A 6454-nucleotide genomic window follows, 5' to 3' on the forward strand; every position below is an offset into this window, starting at 1 on the left:
GTCTTGCTCGCTCTCTTATCTGGCTCGCTCGCTCTCATATCTGGCTGGCTCGCTTACTCTCATATCTGGCTCGCTCGCTTGCTCTCTTGTCTGGCTCGCTCTCTTATCTGGCTTGCTCGCTAGCATATCTGGCTCGCACGCTTGCTCTCTTGTCTGGCTTGCTCTCTTATCTGGCTCGCTCGGTCTCATATCTGGCTCGCTCGCTTGCTCTCATGTCTGGCTCGCTTGCTCTCATATCTGGCTTGCTCGCTTGCTCTCATATCTGGCTCGCTCGCTTGCTCTCTTGTCTGGCTCGCTCTCTTATCTGGCTTGCTCGCTAGCATATCTGGCTCGCTCGCTTGCTCTCTTGTCTGGCTTGCTCTCTTATCTGGCTCGCTTGCTCTCATATCTGGCTCGCTCGCTTGATCTCATGTCTGGCTCGCTCGCTCTCATATCTGGCTCGCTCGATTGCTCTCATGTCTGGCTCGCTCGCTCTCATATCTGGCTTTCTCGCTTGCTCTCTTGTCTGGTTTGCTCTCTAATCTGGCTCGCTCTCATATCTGGCTTGCTCGCTTGCTCTCATATCTGGCTCGCTCACTTGCTCTCTTGTCTGGCTCGCTCTCTTATCTGGCTCACTCGCTCTCATATCTGGCTTGCTCGCTTGCTCTCATATCTGGCTCGCTCGCTTGCTCTCAAATCTGGCTCGCTTGCTTGCTCTAATATCTGGCTAGCTCGCTTGCTCTCTTGTCTTGCTCGCTCTCTTATCTGGCTCGCTCGCTCTCATATCTGGCTGGCTTGCTTGCTCTCATATCTGGCTCGCTCGCTTGCTCTCATATCTGGCTCGCTCTCATGTCTGGCTTGCTCGCTCTCATGTCTGGCTCGCTCTCATATCTGGATCGCTCGCTTGCTCTCAAATCTGGCTCGCTCGCTTGCTTAATTGTCTGGCTCGCTCTCTTATCTGCCTCGATCTCTCTCACATCTGGCTTGCTCGCTTGCTCTCATATCTGGCTCGCTCGCTGCTCTCTTGTCTGGCTCGCTCTCTTATCTGGCTCGCTCACATATCTTGCTCGCTCACTCTCACATCTGGCTCGCTCGCTTGCTCTTATATCTGGCTCGCTTGCTTGCTCTCTTGTCTGGCTCGCTCTCTTATCTGGCTTGCTCGCTAGCATATCTGGCTCGCTCGCTTGCTCTCTTGTCTGGCTTCCTCTCTTATCTGGCTCGCTCGCTCTCATATCTGGCTCGCTCGCTTGCTCTCATGTCTGGCTCGCTTGCTCTCATATCTGGCTTTCTCGCTTGCTCTCTTGTCTGGTTCGCTCTCTTATCTGGCTCGCTCTCATATCTGGCTTGCTCGCTTGCTCTCATATCTGGCTCGCTCGCTTGCTCTCTTGTCTGGCTCGCTCTCTTATCTGGCTCGCTCTCTTATCTGGCTCGCTCTCATATCTGGATCGCTCGCTTGCTCTCATATCTGGCTCGCTCGCTTGCTTAATTGTCTGACTCGCTCTCTTATCTGTCTCGCTCTCTCTCACATCTGGCTCACTCGCTTGCTCTCTTGTCTGGCTCGCTCTCATATATGGCTAGCTCGCTTGCTCTCTTGTCTTGCTCGCTCTCTTATCTGGCTAGCTCGCTCTCACATCTGGCTGGCTCGCTTGCTCTCATTTCTGGCTGGCTCGCTTGCTCTCATTTCTGGCTCGCTCGCTTGCTCTCATATCTGGCTCGCTCGCTTGCTCTCATATCTGGCTCGCTCGCTTGCTCTCTTGTTTGGCTCGCTCTCATATCTGGCTAGCTCGCTTTCTCTCTTGTCTGTCTCACTCTCTTTTATGGCTCGCTCACATATCTGGCTCGCTCGCTCTCAAATCTGGCTCGGTCGCTCTTAAATCTGGCTCGCTCGCTTGCTCTCATATCTGGCTTACTCGCTTGCTCTCATATCCGGATCGCTCGCTTGCTCTCATATCTGGCTCGCTCGCTTGCTCTCTTGGCTGGCTCGCTCTCTTATCTGGCTCCCTCGCATATCTTTCTCGCTCGCTCTCAAATCTGGCTCGGTCGCTCTTAAATCTGGCTCGCTCGCTTGCTCTCATATCTGGCTTGCTCGCTTGCTCTCATATCCGGCTCGCTCGCTTGCTCTCATATCTGGCTCGCTCGCTTGCTCTCTTATCTGCCTCGCTCTCTTATCTGGCTCGCTCGCATGCTCTCATATCTGGCTAGTTCGCTTGCTCTCTTGTCTTGCTCGCTCTCTTATCTGGCTCGCTCGCTCTCATATCTGGCTGGCTTGCTTACTCTCATATCTGGCTCGCTCGCTTGCTCTCTTTTCTGGCTCGCTCTCTTATCTGGCTTGCTCGCTAGCATATCTGGCTCGCACGCTTGCTCTCTTGTCTGGCTTGCTCTCTTATCTGGCTCGCTCGCATATCTGGCTCGCTCGCTCTCACATCTGGCTGGCTCACTTGCTCTCATTTCTGGCTGGCTCGCTTGCTCTCATTTCTGGCTCGCTCGCTTGCTCTCATATCTGGCTCGCTCGCTTGCTCTCATATCTGGCTCGCTTGCTTGCTCTCTTGTCTGGCTCGCTCTCATATCTGGCTAGCTCGCTTGCTCTCATATCTGGCTCGCTCGCTTGCTCTCATATCTGGCTCGCTCGCTCTCATGTCTGGCTCGCTCTCTTATCTGGATCGCTCGCTTGCTCTCATATCTGGCTCGCTCGCTTGCTTAATTGTCTGGCTCGCTCTCTTATCTGCCTCGCTCTCTCTCACATCTGGCTTGCTCGCTTGCTCTCATATCTGGCCTGGCTCGCTCGCTGCTCTCTTGTCTGGCTCGCTCTCTTATCTGGCTCGCTCGCATATCTTGCTCGCTCGCTTGCTCTCTTGTCTGACTTGCTCTCTTATCTGTCTCGCTCTCACATCTGGCTCGCTCGCTTGCTCTCATATCTAGCTCGCTCGCTCGCTCTCTTATCTGGCTTGCTCGCTAGCATATCTGGCTCGCTCGCTCTCATATCTGGATCGCTCGCTTGCTCTCATGTCTGGCTCGCTCGCTCTCATATCTGACTTTCTCGCTTGCTCTCTTGTCTGGTTCGCTCGCTTGCTCTCTAGTCTGGCTCCCTCTCTTATCTGGCTTGCTCGCTAGCATATCTGGCTCACTCGCTTGCTCTCTTGTCTGGCTTGCTCTCTTATCTGTCTCGCTCTCACATCTGGCTTGCTCGCTTGCTCTCATATCTGGCTCGCTCGCTTGCTCTCTTGTCTGGCTCGCTCTCTTATCTGGCTTGCTTGCTAGCATATCTGGCTCGCTCGCTTGCTCTCTTGTCTGGCTTGCTCTCTTATCTGGCTCGCTCGCTCTCATATCTGGCTCGCTCACTTCCTCTCATGTCTGGCTCGCTCGCTCTCATCTCTGGCTCACTCGCTTGCTCTTGTCTGGCTCGCTCTCTTATCTGGCTCGCTCGCATATCTGGCTAGCTCGCTCTCACATCTGGCTGGCTCGCTTGCTCTCATTTCTGGCTGGCTCGCTTGCTCTCATTTCTGGCTCGCTCGCTTGCTCTCATATCTGGCTCGCTCGCTTGCTCTCATATCTGGCACGCTCGCTTGCTCTCTTGGCTGGCTCGCTTGCATATCTGGCTAGCTCGCTTGCTCTCTTGTCTTGCTCGCTCTCTTATCTGGCTCGCTCGCTCTCATATCTGGCTGGCTCGCTTGCTCTCATATCTGGCTCGCTCGCTTGCTCTCATATCTGGCTCGCTCGCTTGCTCTCATGTCTGGCTCGCTCTCATATCTGGATCGCTCGCTTGCTCTCATATCTGGCTTGCTCGCTTGCTTAATTGTCTGGCTCGCTCTCTTATCTGCCTCGCTCTCTCTCTCACATCTGGCTTGCTCGCTTGCTCTCATATCTGGCTCGCTCGCTACTCTCTTGTCTGGCTCGCTCTCATATCTGGCTTGCTCGCATATCTGGCTCGCTCGCTTGCTCTCTTGTCTGGCTCGCTCTCTTATTTGGCTCGCTCGCATATCTGGCTCGCTCGCTCTCACATCTGGCTGGCTTGCTTGCTCTCATATCTGGCTCGCTCGCTTGCTCTCATATCTGGCTCGCTCGCTTGCTCTCATGTCTGGCTCGCTCTCTTATCTGGATCGCTCGCTTGCTCTCATATCTGGCTCGCTCGCTTGCTTAATTGTCTGGCTCGCTCTCTTATCTGCCTCGCTCTCTCTCACATCTGGCTTGCTCGCTTGCTCTCATATCTGGCCTGGCTCGCTCGCTGCTCTCTTGTCTGGCTCGCTCTCTTATCTGGCTCGCTCGCATATCTTGCTCGCTCGCTTGCTCTCTTGTCTGACTTGCTCTCTTATCTGTCTCGCTCTCACATCTGGCTCGCTCGCTTGCTCTCATATCTAGCTCGCTCGCTCGCTCTCTTATCTGGCTTGCTCGCTAGCATATCTGGCTCGCTCGCTCTCATATCTGGATCGCTCGCTTGCTCTCATGTCTGGCTCGCTCGCTCTCATATCTGACTTTCTCGCTTGCTCTCTTGTCTGGTTCGCTCGCTTGCTCTCTAGTCTGGCTCCCTCTCTTATCTGGCTTGCTCGCTAGCATATCTGGCTCACTCGCTTGCTCTCTTGTCTGGCTTGCTCTCTTATCTGTCTCGCTCTCACATCTGGCTTGCTCGCTTGCTCTCATATCTGGCTCGCTCGCTTGCTCTCTTGTCTGGCTCGCTCTCTTATCTGGCTTGCTTGCTAGCATATCTGGCTCGCTCGCTTGCTCTCTTGTCTGGCTTGCTCTCTTATCTGGCTCGCTCGCTCTCATATCTGGCTCGCTCACTTCCTCTCATGTCTGGCTCGCTCGCTCTCATCTCTGGCTCACTCGCTTGCTCTTGTCTGGCTCGCTCTCTTATCTGGCTCGCTCGCATATCTGGCTAGCTCGCTCTCACATCTGGCTGGCTCGCTTGCTCTCATTTCTGGCTGGCTCGCTTGCTCTCATTTCTGGCTCGCTCGCTTGCTCTCATATCTGGCTCGCTCGCTTGCTCTCATATCTGGCACGCTCGCTTGCTCTCTTGGCTGGCTCGCTTGCATATCTGGCTAGCTCGCTTGCTCTCTTGTCTTGCTCGCTCTCTTATCTGGCTCGCTCGCTCTCATATCTGGCTGGCTCGCTTGCTCTCATATCTGGCTCGCTCGCTTGCTCTCATATCTGGCTCGCTCGCTTGCTCTCATGTCTGGCTCGCTCTCATATCTGGATCGCTCGCTTGCTCTCATATCTGGCTTGCTCGCTTGCTTAATTGTCTGGCTCGCTCTCTTATCTGCCTCGCTCTCTCTCTCACATCTGGCTTGCTCGCTTGCTCTCATATCTGGCTCGCTCGCTACTCTCTTGTCTGGCTCGCTCTCATATCTGGCTTGCTCGCATATCTGGCTCGCTCGCTTGCTCTCTTGTCTGGCTCGCTCTCTTATTTGGCTCGCTCGCATATCTGGCTCGCTCGCTCTCACATCTGGCTGGCTTGCTTGCTCTCATATCTGGCTCGCTCGCTTGCTCTCATATCTGGCTCGCTCGCTTGCTCTCTTGTCTGGCTCGCTCTCTTATCTGGCTCGCTCGCATATCTGGCTCGCTCGCTCTCACATCGAGCTGGCTCGCTTGCTCTCTTATCTGGCTCGCTCGCTTGCTCTCTTGTCTGGCTCGCTCTCTTATCTGGCTCGCTCTCATATCTGGCTTGCTAGCTTGCTCTCATATCTGGCTCGCTCGCTTTCTCTCTTGTCTGCCTCGCTCTCTTTTATGGCTCGCTCACATATCTGGCTCGTTCGCTTGCTCTCATATCTGGCTAGTTCGCTCGCTCTCAAATCTGGCTCGCTCGCTTGCTCTCATATCTGGCTTGCTCGCTTGCTCTCATATCCGGCTCGCTCGCTTGCTCTCATATCTGGCTCGCTCGCTTGCTCTCTTGTCTGGCTCGCTCTCTTATCTGGCTCGCTCGCATATCTTTCTCGCTCGCTCTCAAATCTGGCTCGCTCGCTTGCTCTCATATCTGGCTAGTTCGCTCGCTCTCTTGTCTTGCTCGCTCTCATATCTGGCTTGCTTGCTCTCATATCTGGCTGGCTCGCTTACTCTCATATCTGGCTCGCTCGCTTGCTCTCTTGTCTGGCTCGCTCTCTTATCTGGCTTGCTCGCTAGCATATCTGGCTCGCACACTTGCTCTCTTGTCTGGCTTGCTCTCTTATCTGGCTCGCTCGGTCTCATATCTGGCTCGCTCGCTTGCTCTCATGTCTGGCTCGCTTGCTCTCATATCTTGCTTTCTCGCTTGCTCTCTTGTCTGGCTCGCTCTCTTATCTGGCTCGCTCGCATATCTGGCTCGCTCGCTCTCACATCTGGCTGGCTCACTTGCTCTCATTTCTGGCTGGCTCGCTTGCTCTCATTTCTGGCTCGCTCGCTTGCTCTCATATCTGGCTCGCTCGCTTGCTCTCATATCTGGCTCGCTCGCTTGCTCTCTTGTCTGGCTCGCTATCATATCTGGCTAGCTCGCTTGCTCTCTTGTCTT

This window comes from Hyla sarda, unplaced genomic scaffold, assembly GCF_029499605.1.
Source record: "Hyla sarda isolate aHylSar1 unplaced genomic scaffold, aHylSar1.hap1 scaffold_147, whole genome shotgun sequence".
In the NCBI taxonomy this organism is placed as follows: Eukaryota; Metazoa; Chordata; class Amphibia; order Anura; family Hylidae; genus Hyla; species Hyla sarda.